Consider the following 24,372-nt stretch of genomic DNA (forward strand, 5'->3'; position numbering starts at 1 on the left):
TTTTGTTCATTAAGTTTTTTCAAAGAACGCTCCATCTCCCTGAAGCAGCTCCGTGCCCCAGGGAGATTGAAATGCTCTTTCGCGCGCATGCGCAAAGTTCGCACTAGGCCTGCTCACCCTCCTCCCCCCGCCCGCACAGGCAGCGCTGAGCACTGCTGCTTGTGTTCGGCGCTAGGCAGGCCTTAATTGGCCACCCGCGTAAAATCGTGATGCGGTGCCGATCACGGGTGGCAGTCGGCTTCCTCACTGCTCCCGCCCGCCCTCAACGAGCACACCCACCAAGGGCAAAATTCTGCTCATAAGATTCTTGGGGGTTTGACAGGGTAGATGCTGAGAGGTTATTTTCCCTTGTGGGAGAGTCTAGGACAAGAAGGCATTATCTCAGAGTAAGGGATTGTGCATTTAAGACAGAGATGAGGAGGAATTTCTTCTCTCAGAAGGTAGTGAAACTGTGGAATTCTTTACCACAGAGGGCTGTAGAGGCTGGGTCATTAAGTATATTCAAGTCTGAGATAGGCAGATTTTTAATCAGTAAGGGAATGAAGGGTTATGGGGAAAAAGGCAGGGAAGTGGAGTTGAGGATTAACAGATCAACTATGATCTTATTGAATGGTGGAGCAGACTCGATGGGCTGAATGGCCTACTTCTGCTCCTACCTCTTATGGTCTAGCACCACCACCTGGAAGTTCCCTTCCATGCCACTCAGCATATTGACTTGGAAATATATCACCCTTCCTTCACTGTCACTGGGTCAAAATCTTGGGACTCCCTCCCTAACAGAACTTTGGGTGTACCTACACCACATGGACTGCATTGTTTGAAGGAGGCAGCTCACCACAATCTTCTCAACAGCAATTAGCGATGGACAATAAACGCTGGCCTAGCCACATCCTGAATAAAAAAACCAACCCCAGAATAAAACCAGCATCCAAGGGGCAGAAGTTCCAGACAAGAATCATGGCCTGGGACATTCTGAAAATGATTATTTATTTTTACATTTCTACTCTCTTAGAGATCATTTCAAGAGTAGGAACTCTTGGAGATGTCCCACCAGCACCACCACTTTACAATCAACCAATACCACCTCTAGCTGAAGCTTCAACAGACACCCAAGATGCATTCATAAAGATTAGGCACCAAGCAGAAAGATTTTAAAAAAGATGACCCTGCCCTGATGTCAGATACTCTGGCAGGTTTAGGAACTGAGGCTGACACACTTATGGTGGTACAACAGTTTGAAGGATTTCTGAACCTACAAGTTCTAGATCTGTACACAAGTGTAATACAGCCTGGTGTTATGCTCTTATTGACCAGTAGAACTATGCCACAAGATTTCGCTTTTTTAACAAAACAAACTTCACTGTATATAAAAGAATTAAATAAAACAAGCACTATTAATTTAGCAATATGGCTTTATAAGTATAGATGCTACGCACTCAATTCCTACTCCCCCCCAAGAATTCTCATATAAGGCATGTAAATCTTAAAGTTATTTACTTCTGTAGGGACCACCCACAAGTATGTCATAGTACTTTGGAGCATTTTCCTGAGCTCCAGAGGTAAAACTTTTATTTACCCCCTCCTGGCTGTGGAGGCCTCAGTCCCCTGTTCTCTTTGCTTTTCCAATATTTCCAAGCTAAACTGCTGTTTAATTTCTTTTTCAATAATACACCGTGAGACACACTGTAGATTTTTGATTAGTTTCAAACTAGGCAATCTCCCAGCTCTGTTCCCTCATAAGATTCAAATTGCGATTAAGTCCCACCCACCTTCCGGGTAGTCAGTGATGAAGTTAGTGTTTTACACTACTTACAATGCAATCTGTCTGTCATTTAGTTTGGCTAACTTCTCTCAGTGGGGTGCAAACCACACAAGGTCTAAACTGCAACTAAAAACCTCTCCCAGGAAAACACCAGGTACATTGAAACCAGAGAGCCTTCCTAAACTTTACCCATCTTCATGCTGATGTAGTTCGCTCTGGGATATCCTCAAACTGACTTTTAAGCTAATTATCCCTCATTTACGATTTTGTTTCTGATCTGATGAAGTAAATGGGTTTTATAATCTTTCTGGATTCACTGAATGCTTTTAAAATAAGTTATCTCTAACTTCCAAAATAAAAACATTTCACTGGATTGTAATTCTTTGCAAGGATGGCAGATGCCATGTCTCCAGCTCTTCAGCTAAGTAAATCCACCTGCTGCTTTATAGCTCTGTCTCTTCTATTCTGACTTTAGTTGCATTTATCATACTTTCTTCAGTTAAACTTTAATTTGTAAAACTAAAAATTACATTCTGAAACTAAAAGGCATATTTTAAAACATATGAACCATGAACTAGATATTCACAATACGAGTGAAAAGCCATATTTTGAAAGTGACCAGCCTGTCTATTCTGAAATTTTATGAACTTATTTTTCAATGTTTTTAACATTATGAAAGAAGTGTCCATACTTTGACAGCAGAAAACTAACCACAAGAAATTAAAGATTTGCAGCTAAATAAGCAGCATTGTTCAGAACCCTTTTTTCACTGTGGTCAAATCAAAAGTATGAATCAGGTCTGTCTCACTCACTAATGGTTACACCATATAAATACTAGTTTGGGATCAGTAATAAAACTGCATCCTTATAATTTGATAAGCAGAGATCAAAAATATATACCTAGTACTTAGTCGCTGGCCATTTATCCCCCTGTACAAAGCAAATGTACTATAATTTAAAGATTGTAGCTTGAGCAGTTCAGAAGTATAAAGTGGCCACTGTTAAACTCAGTTCAGCAAACTTTCCATTGTACTATCTCAAAAACAAAATAGATTGGAGTTGCCATTTCACAGTATCTATCTATTTTGATGACATATTTCTGTAAAATGATTGCGAGGGAATACGGATTCAAATGGCTTTAAAGTGCTTTGCTTTGCTTTGCTATCAGCAGCTTGTCTTTCAAACAGGCTTTAAAATCAGCTCCTAACTGAGAGGAATTACATCAGGAAAGCCTTTGAGATCAACTTGGATTTTCAAAGCAGCTCCACCAGCTCCTTTTCATCACCTTTCACTATTGCCTAAGGTCTATTGCTACATGAAGGTTAGTTCCGAACTGGCAGGTAGCAGCATCAGCCCATTGACATGCAACAGCAGGTTCTGCCTTTCCAGTACTTGATAAATCACCAGTGTGTATTTGCATAAATAATTTATTCTGTTTTTGCATAACATGTGTTTGATGTAATTTGATGTAATAGTTAGATATATATCTCCTACACATCAATCAATGAATTAGATGACGCTTGCACAGTGCTTTCTCGTACCATTACTCAATTTTCTTTCAAATAGTGAATCCAATATATCAATATTGTGACTCACCTTGAGTTGTTAAAGAGGAACATGAAAGAGTGTCATTTTTATTGGACTCTTGGTACTACTGATGCATTATGCACAATCATTTTCATATTTCATTGAGCTGTAAGCTTCAGTTTAATTATGATAATAAGATGATCCACTTTGCAAATTTTGAACAGAATTCATAGCAACTGTTCTTCATTATCTGTTCAGTGTTATTTGAATACTGGCCTTAAATATTATCAGTGCTACAATACAATCAATACAAATATGTTCCCCATAAAAGAAGTTGGATGCCCATTAAATAAAGCTTGCACTCAGTAGGAGTTGTCAGCTATATAACAGATTGTGGTAACTTCTTGGTTGACCTTGGCATTAAGGAATGATTTTGAGGGGTTCAAGAGAAATGACCTTCTCCCACTGCTGATCTGGTGACACTTTCAAGACCTACAGTATATGGGTCACACACATTTTAGGTCACTGCCATTGCTGCAGAAATGTAATAAATAAACGCACAGAGCTGTGACAGCTGAATTTGATATGTGGCCTCATGTCCACTGAGGACTAGTCTACAATTTTACTTGTGACTCATATAAGCCAACAATGTTTGATGTGCTTTCTCACAATTCCTTGCCTCCATGTAAACTTTTGCTTCTAGTCTATTTTACCAACTCCTTTAATTTGAATCAATGTTCAACAAGGGTTTTCAAGAGCTTCTCATTTTTTTTGCAACACTTGCACGCAGTCACTTCTAAGTTTTGCTCCAGATTCACACTAAAGTTTTTTTTGAATCACTTCAACAGTTTTGATTCCAGCACAAAAATGCTATTTCAGGCAGAACAAAGCATGCTGCCCAGGTCAGATTATGTATCACTATTCCTCACCAAACCTATCTGTCATTATGGAAACAATTTGAAAACAGAAGCAGACTGGATACAGTTAGCCCAATCCCTATCAATTTCTGCAGTTTAAATAGCTCCCTTTAGGTCACTGTTTAAGTCCTGTCTGATTAGCTTTCCAAAGGAGATGTGAGCATTTAATAAACGTATTTGGCTAATGTCAGTCTATTTTGAGGGTGATGTCATAATAGGTCATTCTCTGTTGTTAAGATGATAATGTTATAATAGTCATTCTCCTCTGCTGATCAAGCATCTAATAATGTCAGCGTACCTTCCCTGAATTATAAATCAATAATGAGAATTTCTAGAATTGATAATTTCTAGAAACATCCTCTTTAATTTTAAGCTGACTTTAAATTTCTATTGATCACAGACTTCATTAGATTGTATCCATGCCGTTGAAATATTATATTTAACATTTGTATTAATTAGTTTTAATAAATCTTGACCAAACGCAGCTTGAAACCATTTTTTTTAAACCATTGAGCCTCTCAATTTGTCTCCTCATCTCGCTTATCAATTTGATTTTGAATGACTGTCATTCATTAGTCGCTAGTTAATGACATGATGTGGTGGAGACAAGTTAAATAAAACACAAGGATTGTGCAGATGCAATCTGAGTATCTACAAAATAATTGTAAACATTTTAGAGGGTGGGTTATATTGATTTACATTCTGGTGCAGAGCTTTGCACAAATTATTTTTTAGTGAATGGAATATTCTACATTGGTTTGCTGACCCATACAGTCACATTTTTAATTATCTACCCTTCTTTGTATCTCGACTTGGTACAGCCAAATGAACTGGCAACGTTAGCCATTGTGGTTATGACTGAATGGGATGCTTTCATTTCTTCCCCCATCCGAAGTGCATGAATGTACATTTGTATGAAAGAATCATGTGCAATCCTAGTTTGGATTAGCTTGGGTAGTTTACAAAAATTAGTTTTCCTTCTAACCTTCATCTTGAATTGAGCATTACTTTTCCAACGCTCAAACAACAGTTGTATCCTATGCCAGCTGTGCAATCTTTTAATAAAGGATGTAGTTTCAGATAGACTGGTGAGTGGCTTCTGAAGGAGTGGCCTTAACATTTGTAAGATCCAGCAACTTCTTTCTTCAAGTGCAATTGTGTTCAGCTTCCAAATTTTCTTTCCATTTCATATCCGCAAATGTAACTCTGCACACAAAAATGCAGACAGTTTATTTTTCCTATGTAGAAAAGCACCATGTGCGTTGTATGTGTTAAGCACCATTAATTTTCTTTTTTGGATGTTTTCACAGGATAATTATGGAGGTTATTTTGCCCAGTTTTTTTCATCAATCCTGAATGATCCTAAAAATTCCCACTTGCAACATCCAATTCTTCTAGGATTTTTACTTCCATAGCTCCTCCACAAAATCTGTTCCACACATTGATCACCCTATGTGAAGAATTTCTTCACACCAGTCCTAAGTTTATATTTTACTAATTTTGAACATGTGCCCCCTTTGTCTTACCTTCACAACTTAAAGTAATATTTTGGATTTACTATTCCCATAACCATCTAATATATCTCTACAAATTCATCTATCAGATGCTTTCTTTCCAGGCTGATAAGTCAACATCTCTTCAATCTTTCTTTATGGTTTGTCCTTTTGTAACTCTACTCTATTATCTTTGTTGATCACTTTGAGATTTTGAGCATTGCATTTTCTAAGACTTTTAGGTCACTTTTGGTTTTGTGTTCAAGGCCACTCGGGGAATATGAGGGGGAGTCAGTTGGCTAGATGGCTAGCGTGTGGTTTGGAATAACACCAACAGTGCAGGCTTCATTCCCATTTCATCTGTGGTAGACTTGGGATCTGTCTCTTTCCCCTGCCCTTGAGAGTGGAGGGCAATGGCAAACCACCACTGACAAAAACTGCCCAGAAAACAGCTCAGGGTGAAGCATTATCAGACGATAAGCCTTTGGGCAGAGCACACATATATCAGGGTGCTTATCTTTTTCTCTTCCTATGTGTAGCACTTCACATTTCCCCCATTAAATTCCACCTGTAAACGTTCTCCCACCTTCATATTTTGCCCAACTTATTCTGTAATTTATGAACTGAATCCTTGGGCTGGGTTTTACAGTTTGCAACAGGGTAAGGAAAGTGGAATAGGAAGTGCGCAATGTGCTCTATCTTGCCCTGCCCCCACCGTTTCAGCACATCGAATCAAGCATCGGCCAGCCAATTCGGGATCAGCTGCCAGGAATGTCGGCCAATTAGCATTGTGAAGCAGGGCTCTACGCCCTGTCGGGTGTCGAGCATGGGATGTCCAGTGGGAGATGGGTTAGGCTGTGAACCGGAAGCCGATTCTGGCCACCAATTTAAAGGCCCCCTTCCTTCTCACTCTCTCCCTAACTGTCCCTAACAGCCTATGAAAACTGAACAAATAAAGTCTGCTAATAGCGAAACACTACCACATTCAGCAGCAGACTCTGCTGCTACATGCAGCCATAGTCCCTTTTGCAAGCCTTTTCATCCATCCTCAAGCTACCTCCTCATACCTGGCGTAACTCACTTCCAACGTTTTTCCCGTGTGACAAGCGAAAAACGAAGTGGGCAACGAACAAATCGCAATTGGCTTTTTAACAAAGCTCAATTGCTTGTTAATTGATCTTTTCAAAAGGGTAGGTGAGCTTTTGATTTCAGCACCAGTTTGCCTTCTGTATTGTCGGAGACAGGCGAGATGATGTTGGATTGCCAACCCAATGTCATTATGCCATCTTTTACGTAAGTCTTGGTGGGGGGTCGGGGCGGGAGGGGGGGGTTTGGCCCGCCCAATTTGCAGCTGTAAAATCCAACTCCTTGAAATATTCTACCTAGCCTTATTTGTCATCACCTTTCATGCCTGCATCACATGAACTGCAGTGGTTCAAGAAGGCAGTTCACTACCACCTTCTCAAGGGCAGTTAGGGATAGGCAACACATGCTGACCTAGCCAGTGACGCCCATACCCTGTGAAGGAATAAAAATAATCTGCAAATGTGACTACCTTTTTAGACTCAGTTTCCTATTTTGGCAAATGAGTTCAAATATTTACAATATCTGATACTAGAGGACATAGACAAAAATGAGTGTTGAGCCTGAATATATGTCCCAATTCAAGCATCACAACCTCCTATTAAAGCCATCAGCAAGGTTGTTTCTCAGTGTTGGTGGAGGAAATAAAATACTAATATTTTTTGTGAAGTCAATTTTCAGGATCAAGTCATATCTATAAACTAGATCTGAAAGATAATCAGGGTCTTTATATTATACACTTGTTTTTAACTAATCAGACCCCTATCATGTAACTCCAATGTAGGAAAGGAAGAGCATAATACACAGGTTGGATCAAGACACTGAGCTTCTGTCTCTAAACCACATCAAAGGCAACAATCTGCGGATGTTCACACTCATTTTTTATTGTTACCAGGTCTTAATAGGCCTAATGCTAAAAGAAGACCAACCTCAGACTTCTGCTTGTTCTCTTCAGCTCAGATGCCGGGGAGTTACCTTTATAGTCACTTCATCTTCAGTTTTCACATCTTCTGTGACTGATGATGTCACTACATCCAATGACATTCACATACATTTGATGTGGCTTCCTGTGAAAAGTCAAAACTTCCATCAAATCGACCCCAACACTGTCTCAAAGCTCCAGAACTGGTGTTTTAATGATGAAAGCATGGTGTACACTGACATTTGTACTCAGTATTATTCCATTTGAACAATAGTGTGTTTGAATAAAGAAAAAATAAGCTGTTGCACCCTTATCCTATGTAGTATGAACCAAAGCTTACTTATTTTAGCCAGGGGTGGTGAAGGTTGAGGGGGGTGGGTGGGTGGTGGTGGGTAGGTAGTGGTGGAGGGGGTGTGAATTGAATTACGAATCTAACTAATATTTCTGCTTCATTTTCTGTGTTTTTTTGTCAAGCTATAATAAAAGTGATGATGAAACACAATCATTAGTTGCAAATGCTGAAATTACAGTTTTTACATTTTAGAATTTTTTTTAATTTGTGTTTCACACCCTGTGGCACCACCATCTCCATCACTCCATGTGTTACCCATTTTCTAAACTTTACCCCTGCTGTTTGAAAAATATTCCTCATTTTCATCCTTCGGAGTACAAAAAACCCCAAAGGCAAAACATTAGTGATCTTTCTGCAAAGTAAAAGGCTTTACTCAAACAGTTATTACCATCACCACTAGCTCTCCCCCTTGCTTCATTGCTTTTTGGTAAAGTATGCTAATGAAGACGATATGTTCAGAATATTTCTCTGCAACTGTTTGAGTTCACCAACATATCTAAAATGGGCAGGCCATCAGAAGTGCTTGATCTGTCAGCAAGATTTATGTATCGGCAATAAAACATAAGGGTGACATCCAGTTTGACATTACTTTTCATTTTTCAAAGATGTTTTACCATGAATTAACCATCTACTTACTGGAAGGGTGTGCTGTAAAATGCTCATTGTAGTTATGGATTGCTATGTTGTGATTTAAAGGCATAAGATTGCTTCTTAGCTAAAAACCCAACAAAAAGAAATCTCTATAATTTTGCATTTGAAAAATGAACAAAACCTCCACAAATCAGTTAAGCAACAAAATCCAAATTACAGCATAACTTAATTGCACCAAGTGGCTAATAAACCATGCATTAAAATGAAATCAATATAATACATTCTGAAGGTAGTTAGAAAAATGACTTTGGCTTGTTCTGTTCCAAATAGCACTTCCAAGTAAAAATGTGGATATTATTAGCTACTAACGTAGTCTATCCGTGTCATAATTTCTAAGATAAAGTATAATTAATTTAATTTAAAAGGTACAGCTAATAAGGGCAAATTGTGCGAATTGCTAAGATATGGGAAATTTCACCCTCTCCTCCAGGGTTGGTAGGGGCCTAAAAATAGAAAGTTAACCAAATCACCATCTCCATCTCTAACCTGCCCACTTCCATTTTCAACAGAGGTGAGCCCGGGTGGGCAACCAGCTGCTGTCAAGTGGTGATTCATCCGTAAAATTTTGAAAGAGGCTGCGCGCGTCCAATTTAACGTTGCTTATATTTTTAATACCTGCGGCCTGAGTTTCTTGGGTCTCAGAAAACCCGAAACCTGAAGGGCAGCATGAAGTGCCAGGTGGATCAGGTAACTGTCTCCACAGCGCGACTTGTTGGTCAGGAGGAGCAGGAGTTCCTCCCCATGGTCCAAAAAGCAAGCCTGCAAACCAGACCCCCAATGCTCCAATTAGGTGGAAACTTGCCGTGGTGATTAATTTGATCTGGGGCTTTGGCCGATTTAAGGGTGGGGCCCTGCTTCCAACAAAAGTGCATTTTTTTAAACTAGAGGAAAAAAGATTGCAGAAACTCGATTTGAGCTGGGCATAAATTGTGCTTGAAATGCAGCGATCTTTTGTGCTGGTGGGGCCGATTTTTGGTGAATTGCATTCTTAAAAATGGTGCAAACTAGCAGAAACTCTAGGCCAAGTTGTGTAAGGATACAGAATTTGAAAAAAGATTGAAAGTGTTAAAGGATCGCTCAGTAGAACAAAAGTGCTGACATGAGGTACTGTGAACAAGAATGTAAAAGCCTGCAACAAATGCCTGCAAGATGGCTGCAGATTTCAATTTGCAAACATATTAATTATACTGGGATTTTGGACGTTTAGCTTTCAATATCCACATTACGCAAAAATTAATATATTTAAAACAAGGAATCTGGACTCATTAGGGGAGAGAATAACCATTTGAAAGAAAAGGAATGCAAATCTTTGTGCCTTTGTTCTGAAGGAAACAGTAATCTATCCTTTATGAGGTAAGAGTCATCCATCAAATTAACATTTACTTTAAAAACGAAGGCCGGGATTTTCTGGCCCCGCGTAGTGGGGGTGGGACCTGCCGCGGGAAATTCGGCAGCCCAGCCAAAAGTCCATTGACTTTCGGAGGGACCACATGATTCCGGCAGCAAGTGGGGCTGGCAAATCCCACCCAAAGAAACAAGCAAAATTCTCTAAATGTTGGTAACTACTGTCAATGTATCTATGACAACTATAAATGAGTCTCCGGAGATATTAAAGCAGCACCTAATTATAATGATCTGTACAACTTATTGCCCAGCCGTTCAAAAGACACTCCTTTGGATAGATATTAAAATGTGTCTTGATTGAGAACTTAAAGCTTTGCTTTTTTAAGCAGCTTGGATTGTGTAATAAATTGTCACTTTGCTGTAGAATGTTGGGCGGAATCATCCCAGATTTGCACTAAGTGCAGTAGAGGGCGAGTGAAACGATGTTTTACCCGTCGGCCACAATGGCGGCTTTTCACGCCGTATTGTCCCAAATGTGCCACGTTAATTATGCATTCCTGGGAAACATGCCATTTCCATGGTGGGCGGGCTCTCATTCGCACGCCATGCCATCACCTTGCCGCTTCATCATGCCGGGCGTCATATTTAAAATCCAGCCGTGCGCACACCTTTCAATGCTTTCAGCCCACGACTACTGCAAAGAAGACATGGGCCTGAAAGGCAGAAAGACTGCAGCCCCCAGGTTCAACAATGTGTCCCTCGAACGCCTTTTGGATGCAGTGGAGGTTCACCATGAAGTCCTCTACCCCTGCTCTGGCCGCAGGATGGGCAGCAACCATCACTAATCCAGCTTGGGAGGTGGTGGCAGTTGTGGTCAGCGCCAATGCTCTGCAAAAGAGGACAGCCACCCAGTGTCGCTACAGAATGAATGGTCTTATCCATTCTGCCAAGGTAATTTACTCTTCTCATCACTCTCGACTCACACAATCACACACCCATCATACATCGCCAGGGATCTCACACCTCAAGAGACAACACCGCTAACTCTCCCACGCACCCTCACATCTCCGTCAGGTTCATACCCTCTTGAGCTCGAGTACTCATTCTGTCCATTGCTCCACTCACCACACAAGCATTCAACACAGTGCCATGTGTCCTGCATGCTCTCTCTCCATCTGTTTTCATGCAGGAGAAGCGGCGAGGTTGGTGGCGAACAGCTTCGTAAAGATCCTGCACCACACCATCCCTCTCTCAATGCAAATGTGAGTGCTCTCTCTCCTGCTTTTGACTCTGCGGCCATGCACTAATTATCTCTACTTTGGCTGACAGGGAGCTCTGCCAAGCGACTGATGCCCTCAGCCAGCCAGTCTCTCAGCTCCATCCAGGCTTTCACCTCCAACCAAGGGGACACCTCCTCTATTGAATGAGCAGCCTGGAAGACCTGTCACAGTGCTTACCCACAACCTCCACCAGCGCAGAGACATACTCCTCGGTGGGACCTCGATCTAGAGCAGGTTCAGGTTCACAATTTGGTGGTCACCACACGGACACATGTCCACAGCAGCAGGAGGCAGGTTCGTGCGAGCTCCCGGCACTCGGAGAACTGCTGGGAATCAGGCATCTAGGACGTCTGAGTCAGATGACGAGCCTCCAGATTTGGCCTTCCAACTCATCGTGGAGAGTCAGCAGATGGCGTGGGTGTCAGGGGGGCTGAGGTGGGAGGGTGGAACATCACTCAGAGCTGTTGGAAGCCCCCAGCAGAGTGGCACGCGAATCGGAGGAGCACGTCCGCCTGCTCTCTGATGAAGTGCTGCCCACATGTGTGCGTATGGAGGTCTCCATGGGAAGGATGGTGGACCCCATGGAGACCCTGGTCCAGCAGAATGCGGAGATGTGTGCAGACCTGCACTCCATCGCAGGAGCCATGGGTGAGTTCCTGTAGTGGCAATGAGGGGGAAACAGGGCACTTCGATGTCCATCCAGGTGTTCCTTCCCCTCAAGGAGTCAGGTGGGGGCACCTGGGCACCCGAAGGAAGTAGGATAGGCAACTGAACACCTCTGGGTCATCCACTTAGGAACCTCAGGAGCTGTTCTCTCCCTCCAAGTCCCCTTTGCCTGTGAGCCCCTCAACTTTGTCCTCTGTCATTGCAGAGGGAGCAGCTGGCCAACGAGTGATTCTGGAGGGAGAAATGTGTGTGTGGCAGGGCTTTTCGGAGCCTTGTGTAAGCACTCTCCCACGCACGTGGATCCTTCCTGTATCACACTTATCTCAATGCCCAGAACATTTTCAATGCTGCCTGCTGGGGTTCACTTTCAGTTGACCATCTGAGCTGACCTGCATCACCACCCACCCACTGATCACACTCCCATTCAGCACCTGATCTCGTCCACCACGACTCTCGTTTCACTTTCCATTTGGACTGCATGGCCTGGATTCTGTTTTTCATCTTTTCCCCTTGCCCAGTCACACATTACCCTTCCTGCATCACAGTTGACCCCCCCCCCCGGCATCACCTTTCACCTCCCCTCCGTGACCTACCAGCCACAACCCTCTTCCTCTGGGGATGTCCAGGTGAATGTGCATGTTCCCTTCCTTCCCAAACCCCACCCCCATCCACATTCACCTCCCCAACCTCTTCCCTCCCACCCCCAGGGTCCATGGCTGCCTCCAAGTCTCCACCAGCCACCCTCGCTGTCCCTTCTACTGCTACCATCGAACCCTCACCCTCCCACACTACAGCCTCACTCTGCCCTCGGTCATTCTCACCATTCCCTCATACCACTCCTACCCTCAGTTCACTCCCCAGGAGGCAGTCACGGACGCATCAGAGCCCTTCTTGCATGTTTACTTGGGCCACCTACCCCCCCCCGAACCCCTTCTTCCTTCCAGGCCCCTTCCTCCCCCGGAACCTCTTCTCCCCCTCAGAACCCCTTCCTTCCCCCCGAAGCCCCTTCACCCCTTCCTCCCACCTTAGTCTTCCCAACCCCCCGACTCCACCCACCCACCTCCGACCCCGGCTTAGTCCCTCCCCCTTCCTGACTCCCTCAGACACCCTGACTTCTTCCGTCACCCTTAGTCCTTAACCCCTCCTGATTCCTTCCTCTAGCCTTACCTCTTCTTCCAGTCTCACTTCTTCATCCAGCTTTATTCCTTCCCCTTCCTGATTCCTTCCTCCACCCCTACTTCTTCCTCCACCCTTACTCCACCCCCCCCCACCCTGTCTCCTCACTCTTTCCTACCTCCCGGACATCCCCCCCTCTCCACACTCCTTTCTCCCCCTGGACTCCCTCCGCTCTCCTCATTCCTTCCTCCCCCTGGGCTCCCTCCCCTCTCCGCACTCCTTCCTCCCCCTGGACTCCCTCTCCTCTCCTCACTCCTTCCTCCCCCTGGAATCCCTCCCCTCTCCGCACTTCTTCCCCCCTCCGAACTCTTTCCCTTGCACCTTCCATGCAGCTTATACTTATCTCCCCAGTTGTCATCTTCTGCTCCGTTGCCCCCTCCTCTGCCCGTACTCCCTCTCCCTCCTCCCAACCTCACCCCCCGCGACATATTTATTCCACCCTCCCACCTCACCCCCCTGACACCTTCATTCCCTCCCCCCAACCTCACCCCACCCGACACTGCTTCCTCTTCCAGCTGATCCTAGATTTTCCTCTCCCACCCCCTCGACCATCATCCATTGTGAGTATCAACGATGATTTTCCAACTTCTGTGAGCTGCTTCACAGAAGAGCCATGTCCATGAGAATCCACCCAGCATGCCATGGATGTTTCTCCAACAGTGTGCCGTTGATGTTGGACTCCAGCAACTTCTGCTCCTCAGATGTCCACGTTGTGAGCAATGCCCTGGAGGTAACATTACACATTACAGTTGTCAAGACGTGTTCTGCACTGGCATGTTTTCCCACCACCCCCAGGGGTGGACGATCTAGCAGGGCGAGGATGAGTCTGGCAGGCTGGCCTTATAACGATATGCTGGTGTATTACAATGAGGTTCCTGATGTCAGATGGCAGGAAACATGGCCCGCCATCGACGGGCTGAGCAGGTGATCGCAAACTGGTTTCATGACGTCATGAAACTGAATTTTGGCCTTCTCGCCATATTGTCCGCTCACGCCATCAAACACGCCCGACGCCAGTGGGCACGGAAAATCCCAGCCTTGGCCTTCTCGCTGTATTGTCCACTCACACCACTGAACAAAACCAACGCCAGTGGTCACAGAAAATCCCGGCCTTAGAACAGAGAAGGTTAAAGGTAGGTTTGATAGCATTGTTCAAAATTTTGAATGGTTGACAAAGAAGGAGAAACAGTTTCCAGTGACAGAAGGGTCAATAACCAAAGGCCACAAATTTAAAATAATTAGCTACAGAATCGCACGGAACTCAAGGAACTAGTTTTTATGCTGCAAGTCATTTTGATCCACCATTGCCTGAAAGGGGAGTGGAAGCAGATTCATAATAGGTTTCAAAAAAGGAATTGGATAAATACTTGAAAAATTTACAGGGCAATGGGGAAGAACAGGGAAGTGCTCTTTCAAAGCTCTTTTGATCTGGGGTTGGCACAGGCACAACGGACTGAATGGTCTCCTGTGTGGTGTCAATCTATGGTTCCATTTGTTTGCACTTAATCTGACTATTGATAAATAGTCAGAGCTAGCTTGCATTGATCTAAAATAATCATAGAAAAAATTGCTCTTACAAGCTAAATCTTTCACTGTTCACCTATTTAAGGTCATGACCTTACTAAAGTTATCAAAGCAATGGAGGTGACTCTGAGCAACAGAGTCCTAGATTTCAGCGAATAACAATTTGTTTAACAAGTATTTACATATTAACAATAACAACTTGCATTTATATAGCATCTTTAACACAGTAAAACATCCAGAGGAACTTCATAGGAGCATCATCAAGCAAAGCTTGACACCAAGAGCACTTAGTTAAAGAGGCAGTTTTTAAGGAACGTCTTGAAGGAGGAATGAGAAGTAGAGAGGCAGAGAGGTTAATGGAGGTCTCTGGAGCTTAAGGCCTCAGCAGCTGAAGACTCGACTGACAATGATGGAGCGATTAAAATCAGGTATGCACAAGCAAACAGAATTAAAAGAGCCCAGATGTCTCAGAGGTTTAAAAACTGAAAAGGCTGTTAAAATCTCAGCAGGTCTGGTGGCATCTGTGGAGAGAGAAACAGAGTCAACGTTTCGAGCCCGTATGGCTCTTCTTCAGAGCTAAAGAAGCCCTGATGACATGGATATGTGGTATAGAAAGCTCATCTCAGGGTCAAGTGCAATATCAAGTCTTCCAAACAGCCTGTTTCATCCTCAGTTACCAAGGGGAGGGAGGGGTGAGTCAATGGTTTGGGAGCGTAGGCCAGAATCTTCCAGCCCCACCCACCAGCAGGGCCTTCCAGTCCCGCCAAAGTCGCTGGACTTTTGGCTGGCTCACTGCGTCCACCGCGAGGGAACCCACTGTGGCAGGGCGAGAAAATCCCGCCCCTAGTTTGTGGAGGGCATCATAGCTTTGGCTATTTTGGATTTTCCCAGGGCCGTTAAATATCAGAAATACCAAAGGCTGCAGGCTGCAGTGTTGATGTAGGACAGCTGACTGAAGTGCTAGTTTTTGTCATTCTTCCACTGGCAACAATTTGGATTTGTGTTGCAAACTTTATGTTGCATTTATTGCATATGTGAGCTTTGAATGGGTGCTGTAAAAATAAACATGTCATCAGGATTGAAATATAATTTCCTCTGCTATAGGAGATATTTTATTTAAACTTACACAAACACCTTGGAGAGTACAAATAAAATATTCAGTTTTGTTATTAATATGTGCATCTTCGCTAATTTACTTGGTGATGATAATGATATAGGTTATAGATTACTTGCTGTTCGTATATCATTTAAGTTCTAAAAGAATTGCACACTACTGGAAAAGAATAATTTCTTTGAAGGGGATAATTGCTTCCACCTATTTTGTTTCTTTGATCTTAAAACAAAACCTTTCCCCAGCGAAATAAAGATTAAAGCTTGCACATACCAACAAATGACAAATCTTTCCTAACCCCATGTACCAGTTAAAACGCTTCCGTCAAATATTACTGTTAAAACATTGTTAAGCACAACTTCAGCAGATTTACTTCCTGCAAAGTGCTATTTTACAAACCTAGGCAGGATATCAGTGAGTAGAATGAATTACAGGTTGCCACCGCATTTCCTGCGACAGGAGTGACAGGGGATCATTTTGTCATGGGACCACCTCCAGCGTGTTGTGACAACCGGTCATTACACCTCTGAACACAAAGCTCAGCTGCAGGTTTTATACAAGATGCAAATGGCCTCAAATGGACTCATTTGTTTGTTTGACAAAATTGGAAAGGCTGATAATGTATTTTCTCCTCACAAATTTTAGAGTGTAAATGCAACCTATGACACAAGGATGATTCAATAAAGAATGTCTCCACTAATAATATGCTTTTTTTTTAGTTATCTAAAATCTTTCTGTAAAAAGATCACACTGAAGGAAGTCAGTGCGCTTTGATTTCATTCCCACAGTCAATGTAATATTGTTATTGTTTCTGTGGTGCCTACACTTATTTCTGAGGTCAAAATTTATTTGATGTTCGGTCTCAGAGCACTAAACACATTTATCTGCAGAATGCAGGAAAATGTTACATTCTTTGATAAATAGGAACAGCGGGGTGCTACTGAAAGTGTTTATCTAGACTTAGCATATATTTGACAAAAATGACAGATAAAAACTTTTTCCATATATCTGCTTATAGACTCTGCACAAAGGAATGGAATTTTCTATCAATTTAGCCAGTACTCATAGGAAAAGCAGCTGCATAAATTGCAGTTGGAGAAAGAATAACCTATAATCCTCTTTCTGAGACCACCAAAGAGGCCTCTAATACAAGATCATTAGGAGGAACCTTTAATTTTCCCTTTCCTCAGCATTGTTTGCAGTAATTCTCATTCCCCATGGGATTTTAAAGTTCAAACTGCTTCCTTGTAAATCTGAAGATATGGCCCCTGGGTATTCTTCCAAGAAAATTACAAATCATGACACGAGTGACAATCAATCAGCATTGACTTTCAGCAACCCTTTCGTATTTTTACTGAAAGTAGTCAAAGTTTGCCCACTTGAAAAGATAATCCCCTCGTACATGTTATTTTAATTTTATTTCTGCCTGGTTGAGTTCACATTGCACTCAGGTTCACTAATATAGACCTAAAATACTGCTGTAACATTAACCCTTTACCCACCCTAACCCATTACTGAAAATTAGTCGGTTCTGACTGAAGTGAAAAATTTGGTGGCTTTTTTTTCTATGCAGCCACTTTAGGCTTTTAAGAATAAAGCCTGGGGTTCCAATATTTCAAAGGTGAAATGACCCTCTGCCTGAAATTATATATTTAAAATTGCATAAACAGTAATACATAAAAATCACTGCCGTTTTTAACAATTTAATTATAACATCTTTGCTGAAGTGGTTTAGTTATAGAACTGAACATGTGTAAAGTCTCAATAGCGTTAACATTCTGAATGGTGATGATTCACACCTAAAACAGCCTTTTTCAAATACATCGCCAGCATTTTGTATTTTATTTTGCATTTTTGCATAAATCTGTTTATAAACCCCAATAGACCTTATTAGTTATGTCATCCTTTAAGTCATGTTAAATATTAAAAGGGGCCTCACAATTGTACAACTAAAATAACAACTTATCAATTAAGAGAAATACAATTTTCTTTGTTTCTAAATGATTCTGGTTTTCATTAGTCTTTGAGCATATCTAATGCTCTTCTACAAGTGGCCAATCGAATGTCCCTCCGGCCTCTGCTAACTTTGCAATTGGCCAAAAAAAGAGAGATGCACGGGAGCAACTTGGGACAAAATTGAAATGAAATTCCCTACACACAAGAATGCCAGAAATACTCAATAAATACCAGATTTAAATTTACATTTGTGTTTCTAAAGAGAAAGTTTAACACCTAGGGTCCAGTGCTGACTGATGTGGCCATTTTACAGCATCTGGATATTAAATAGCACTACTGAGAAAACCGAAGTTACCCACGAGATTCCAAAACTGGCAAATTCATTACAGTGCCCAGTTCTACAGAAAATTGAATGAATGCATCATCAGTTAGCTATATTAAAATGATCCTAATGTAAGAATGGCTTAGCTGTTTGTTCCTCTGAATCTTTTGGGCCTCTTTTATTAATAATTTAGTCTTTTGAGTCCCTGAAAATTTCCTTCTTTCTCTGCTGTTGTTTGTAGGTAGCATTAATTGTTTCTCCCCATTTGCACATTTTGAAAAAAAGAGGTGCTTTCCCCTCTCTTGTGAAAGCATTAATTTCTCACTGGGATATGGTTCTGAGGTTCTAATGTTGCCAGGCAAGCTCTGCAACCTTGCCCAAGTGACAAGCATTCATATGTGAACATTGACAGTGCATGTCAGCAGACTAGTAGGATGAAGGTGCAGTCTCTACTCACCTGAACCCCTGTATGCACACTTCCAGCCACGATCATTGTTTAAGAATCAGAAGCAGGGACCCAAGCCAATTTCCCCCTTTTAAACCAACAGACAATTATAGCACCCCTACCACTGCCAAAGCTATGGCTAATTCAGCATAGATTGAACCTGGGACCTTGCTGTCACTCGTAGCTCAGCTACTCACTAGATGCGTGCAGTCTTCCCTTCCTATTTAGTAATCGTACCGCTAAAGTTTCAAGAAGTAAATAAGATGCAGCAAAATGCTTTAAAACTGATAATTATATTATAAATAATTAGCCATATTCTATAAAGCTGAAACATTATGTTGAAATTTTGCTAGATTTGAATTCTAGTGATAGTGTTAACTGATGTTACACGTGGTTGGAAACAATTAATGAAAATGCACATTTTAGCAGAGGAAGGCTCATTTGCTTGTTCAACATCATGCATTTGTGCTTTGGCACCATTTAGCACTTTCAGTACTTTGATTTAATGCCATTTTGTAAATTTTTCCCTGAATGAGCTTTAATCACAGAATGGGGCTGTCAAATGGTATCCATTACAGTACAGCAGGAAAACGAAGCTGTAAAACAAAATTCAGCCTTCTGTCATCCAGGAGAAATCTTGTTCAAACCTAAAACATAAACCATGCTAGACGCATAATTAAGATTGCTATTCTGTTACAATAATACATTATGGTGTTTATAATCCTCTCTAAGAACTGTAATTTACAATTGTTTTATGCAAAGATCTAGCATGGAGAAGTAATAATCCAATGCAATTACAGCAAAAACAATTTCGATAATGCAGCAAGGCTCGTGTTACCTTTCTTCTGAAGTGTCATCTGAAGTAGATTATCCCTATAAGGCATAATATGTTGCCTAGCAGTACAAAAAAGTCTGCGGAGGACATTACTGGGAACTGATGACTCGTATTCTTCAAGATAATAGATATAAAACATGACATCATTGATGGTTGGTCATTAACAAGTTCTCATCCCTGAAAATAAACTTCATTATTATTACCAAATATGTCCATTTTTGAATGATCTGTTTTGACAGTAGCTATATCTTGTATAAACAAAGCAAACTGCACTATCTATGCCAACGCTGAAATTGTTCCCTACAGTGCACTACAAACTATGTTTCTAATGGTAATTAGAAGTGTTTTATGAGCTAGCAGATGAAGCATCTGTAGGGGAAATCATAGATCACAAATGTGAAATAGCTACAGGATTGCACCTGTATGTAGTAAGTACATACATCCAGACAATCAGCCACTGTGTCGTAGTCCCAAGACCATTATTATTAATTGAAACAAATCTGATGGTAGTGATCGCATGTCTGCTAATGATTGATTTGCCTCATTCCATGGGTGGTTACCACTCAGGCTTTGTACAATATAACATTGTCTGTACTAGATTTTCCATACACATGGTGGTGGCGTACACCGTCCATCTTCATCATATCAAAATAGTGGTCTCGCAGCCCACGATTTTCCCATGCACTTTGATAAGAATTTTTGCCAGCAGCAAATGAACAGAAAATGACCCCTACATCAAAATATTTAATTGGGCTTTTCCTTAAATGTTAACAAGTCTCACTGTTCGCAGATACAGCAAGAAATTGAAGAGGCAGTGGGTAAAGGAACATCAACTTTGTCAGAGCACCCAGTGTCACTCAGTCTGGCTCTTTGCCACCCCACCAATGGTAGGCCTCTATGAAAGACATGGCAGTCTGATTATTTGGATTAATGGGGCATTAAATCTACCGTCTTGATGTCCTTATCGCCTCATTAATACCAATGTTTTCATGTAAAATCAACTCCCTTCTCTTTTCTAAGCATTTCAATTATTCTGCGGGGTTGTAAAGAAATCGTCAACAGGTAAAACACAAAGAATGGTGTTGGCTAATCATCTCAGAATAGGCTACACAACACTATGTAATGCAGGTTTAAAACCGTTTCCATTATTCTAGCTACATATTCTAGCTACATGGCATTCGCAATGTCAGCAACATCATCTGCGATATTCATTCTAGCTGTCAAGTTACTGGGATGGATCCAGTCGTCTAACAAGAACCATTAAAAAAGGAACGCTAGCAACATTGTCAGTCTCTAACAGAGTGACAATAAACAGGGCCAGTTCATGCTTACCTTCATTGAGTGCTCATTGAACTGAGGTTGGAAGGTGACCCGATACACAACCAGAAATAAGTAGGCATTAGGCACACAATGTAACTGTTAATAAGATAAATGCTTCTTTTACAATGAAAATATTCTTTGAACAACCTAAGTTTTTTTTAAATAGTAAAATATGGAAAAGGAAATCTGTATAAATGTTTTAGTTGGATGTAACTCCTCTCTGAAACCTTGTATCCTTCTCTGTGGTTAATTTTGTAGATTGGCATCAACATTTGGATACATTCAGAGTTTAGATTCTCCCTCTAATTTTTGGAATGATCACATAAATCTGAATCCAAACACTGTTAAAAACAAAATGCCAGTGTACCGGTGGGGTGTAGCTTCTTTCGACTGCCAACAAATCCAAACACATTATCAACAGATGCTCTAAACCATCAGAGTGCTTAGAGAGTCAAATGCATAGCCACAGGGATGTGGTATTACTCTTGAGAGGTCATTGGTCCTCACTGCAAAATGCAAAGCCTCTCACTCTCTCCATTACATTTCCCCCTGTACCATTCACTATGGCCTGTTCCACCTAACATCAAATGTCCCATTGTAATTTAAGGTTTCAAAAGATATTTTAAATGCTTCCTTATAGCAAACATATGCAGGAAAGCATGAATATAAGGGTGTAAAATGTTGCATGAATGTGCCAATAAACTTAATAATCTCATACTTTTTGATTGACTTCAATCCCACTTATTTGGCCTCTAGCAGTTTATTCTTTGATGCCTTCTTTGACCAGAAGCAGAACTGTTGAACTCATTTACATTACATGCTTCTGTCAAAAACCAGGCCAGAAGTGATCTAAAAACTGTGGAATGAATCATCTTAGTGCTGCTTTAAGCTTTCTTCCATATAGTGTAACCTTAGAAGCCAATTTATATGAGCAGTAATTAGGGGTGGCTTGTGCTAAAAGCTAAAGGGCTAACAATTTGATAAGGCCTGATAACAAGCACAGGGATCACAATGCGCGATTAACCTGCGCCCACTGAAAGTAATGTAGGCAGCACACAAATTTTGTACTGCCTGCTCATTTTCATGGTATATGGCCTAGCACTAAACACACTGCCGAGTGGCTTCACACTCATCAGGGGGCCCAAGTTCATGTAGACTAGCAGCGATTAAAGCTAGCCTGCACTTCTTAAAGTCAGCCTGCATCTCTTAAAGGGGAGATGCATTCTGGTTGCAGCAGCTAATTGCACTGGCTGGGAAACACATTAGGAGCAGAAGCAAGCCTGAATAAAGGAGCAGCAGGCCAGAGAGATGGCTCTTACTGCCTCAGATGCAATTCTGGAGACCTTAGTGCACGAGGTTGCACGGGACCAGGCAGCACTCCAGACAGACACTGTTAAGACAATGGGAGAGAATATCCATTGAGGCCAATGGCAGAAGCCTGGCCCCAACAAACCTGGATACAGTGACAGAGGAGGTTCAATGACTGCACATGAGTGGTCACGATCAGTGAATTCAGCTTCAAATACCATAGCCCCACAACTACACCAGCAACCTCACTGCTCAATACACCACACCCTATTACTCACCCATCAACAATCTCTAGCATCAGGACTCGTACCCAACATTCATATGTCCACCTCAACCTCACACATTTACCACTGCAAGGAGCCTTACACCCATATCTCACAGCTTCACATGCTGTCAGCTATTCAGCTTTGACAGGCAGAACACCCAAACACCTTGCAGCAATCTCACTGACACTTTGCCCCTTCTCTTGCAGGACAATTTCACCCTTAACATGAGGCAGCAGCAATGAATCGGTGGGGAACAGGCACAGCTGTGTTTCCTCACCACCTTGGAGGAGATGGTGCTTGGCATTGCTGCTGCAGTCATCACTGAGGCCAATGGCAAGTGGAGTCACTGAAACCATCCAGAATGATGCCCGTCTTAGGCAATTTCTCAAATTCTACTGCATCCTCATCCTGCAATCTGTTTTGATGTCCAAGATGCAGATGGTCCGATCATGCACCGCTTGCCTTCCCCCACCCTCCATCACCGCAATCCTCCCCGTGTACATTTAAGCTTTCATACGCCAAAGATTTGCCATTTGGCCATCCAGTGGTGCCTGAGGATGAAAGCCTAAAGGAACAGCAGACCCCTGAGAAAGAAACACTGCCATTTGATCTGACAGTCGCAGCTACAGCTCAGCAACTGGCACTGCGTATAGAGCGTAGAGGAGGGATCAGCATGAATGGGCAGCAACCAGGCCAGAGAGAAAGGATAGCCCATGCGCCAGCCCCCAGGAGATATTCAGCAGAGGGCACAGATAAGGACTTCCATGGTGCAGCGTACAGGCAGGAAAGGGTTGACGGCCATGCACACAGAAATGCTTGGTGCATTAACAGGCCTGGCAGAAAATCTTATGTCACTGTCGGGGACCATGGTGGAGTCTGGTTCCATCTTAGCACAAGGCTTCACACAGAGCTTGAAGCCCATCCTTTCCAGTGTGGAAGTGGTAGCCAACCCTATGAGAACAGTTGCGGACCAGCTGCGGATGCAACATCTGATAGTTGGTGTCTCAGTTTCCATTGCACCAACAGATGCCACCCAACATCTCAGTGCTGTGCGGAAGCTCAACGTTAGGTATGAGGTCTCAGCTTGTCACCATGCATGTCCAGCTTGGTGCCGTGTAGGCTCAGACTGCAGCCCATCAGTATGCAAAGGGGCTTGGGGGGGTTTTGCATCAGTCCAGTAACCTGTGCTCCAGCAGATTACTAGGATTGCTGAGGTGCCAGCCTGGGGCCTAATTGTGGTTCCATCAGGCATAAACTTGCTGTCCTCGCTCAGGGGGACAGCATCCATTGTCCCACCACTAGCCCTGCTCCCCAGCTGTTGTTTCTCAGTCAGCTAGCCCAGACTGTTGCTACCCATGTTGAGGTGGCACAGTCTGAAAGCAGACTCTCAAGGCCCAGAGCTGCTCAAGGGTGTCCTGCATCTGCAATCTCCCCCATTGAGAGTCAGCTGCCTTTCACCAGCCATGATGCAGTCACAGGGGTAGCAATGCGTCGAAGCACTGGGCTAGGCAAAGGCAACCACAAGACAGGCACTATGGGAATGCACAAGGGTGAATTGTATGGTTTAATAGAACTGTTGTTGGATAAAGTTGGTGTGGGAAAGTTGCTTTGTAATGGTTTTTATTTCAGCATTGTGGCAAGGAAGATACTGTGATGGTCCACAACAGAGGGATGGTAAGGTGGCGAAGTTTTGAGAAAAAGGGATATGGGTATCCATTTAGGGGAACTGAGGTATCACAGTAGGGCATTCAGCCCATCAAATATGCACTTGCTCTCTGAAAGAGTATTCCACCTAGTCCCACTCCCCTGCCTTATCCACATAACCTTACACATTCTCTCTTTTCGGGTAGCAATCCAATTCCCTTTTGAATACCTCAATCAAACTTGCCTCCATCGCCACTTCAGGAAGTTTGTTCCAGACTCCAACCAAGCTCTGAGTGTAAAATTTTTCCTCACATCACATTTACTCCTTTTGCCAATTATTTTGAATCTGTGCTCTCCAGTTCTTGATGCTCTCTTGAGTGGGAACAGTTTCTCACTGTTTACCCTGTCCATGCCTCTCAGGATCTTGATTACTTCTATCAAGTCTCCTCTCAGCCTTCTTTTCTCCAA

General features: G+C 42.6%; 1 long non-coding RNA gene across 1 annotated transcript in view; it reads right to left on the reverse strand.

Moving 5' to 3' along the window:
• Positions 1–20,818, reverse strand: part of LOC144686305 (uncharacterized) — a 117,361-nt gene extending 96,543 nt beyond the window's left edge. The window contains exon 1 of the long non-coding RNA XR_013577895.1: positions 20,699–20,818. This is a non-coding gene — a long non-coding RNA (uncharacterized LOC144686305). The remainder of the gene's footprint in view (positions 1–20,698) is intronic.
• Positions 20,819–24,372: the final 3,554 nt, after the last annotated feature.

This window comes from Cetorhinus maximus, chromosome 11, assembly GCF_964194155.1.
Source record: "Cetorhinus maximus chromosome 11, sCetMax3.hap1.1, whole genome shotgun sequence".
NCBI classification, from domain to species: Eukaryota; Metazoa; Chordata; class Chondrichthyes; order Lamniformes; family Cetorhinidae; genus Cetorhinus; species Cetorhinus maximus.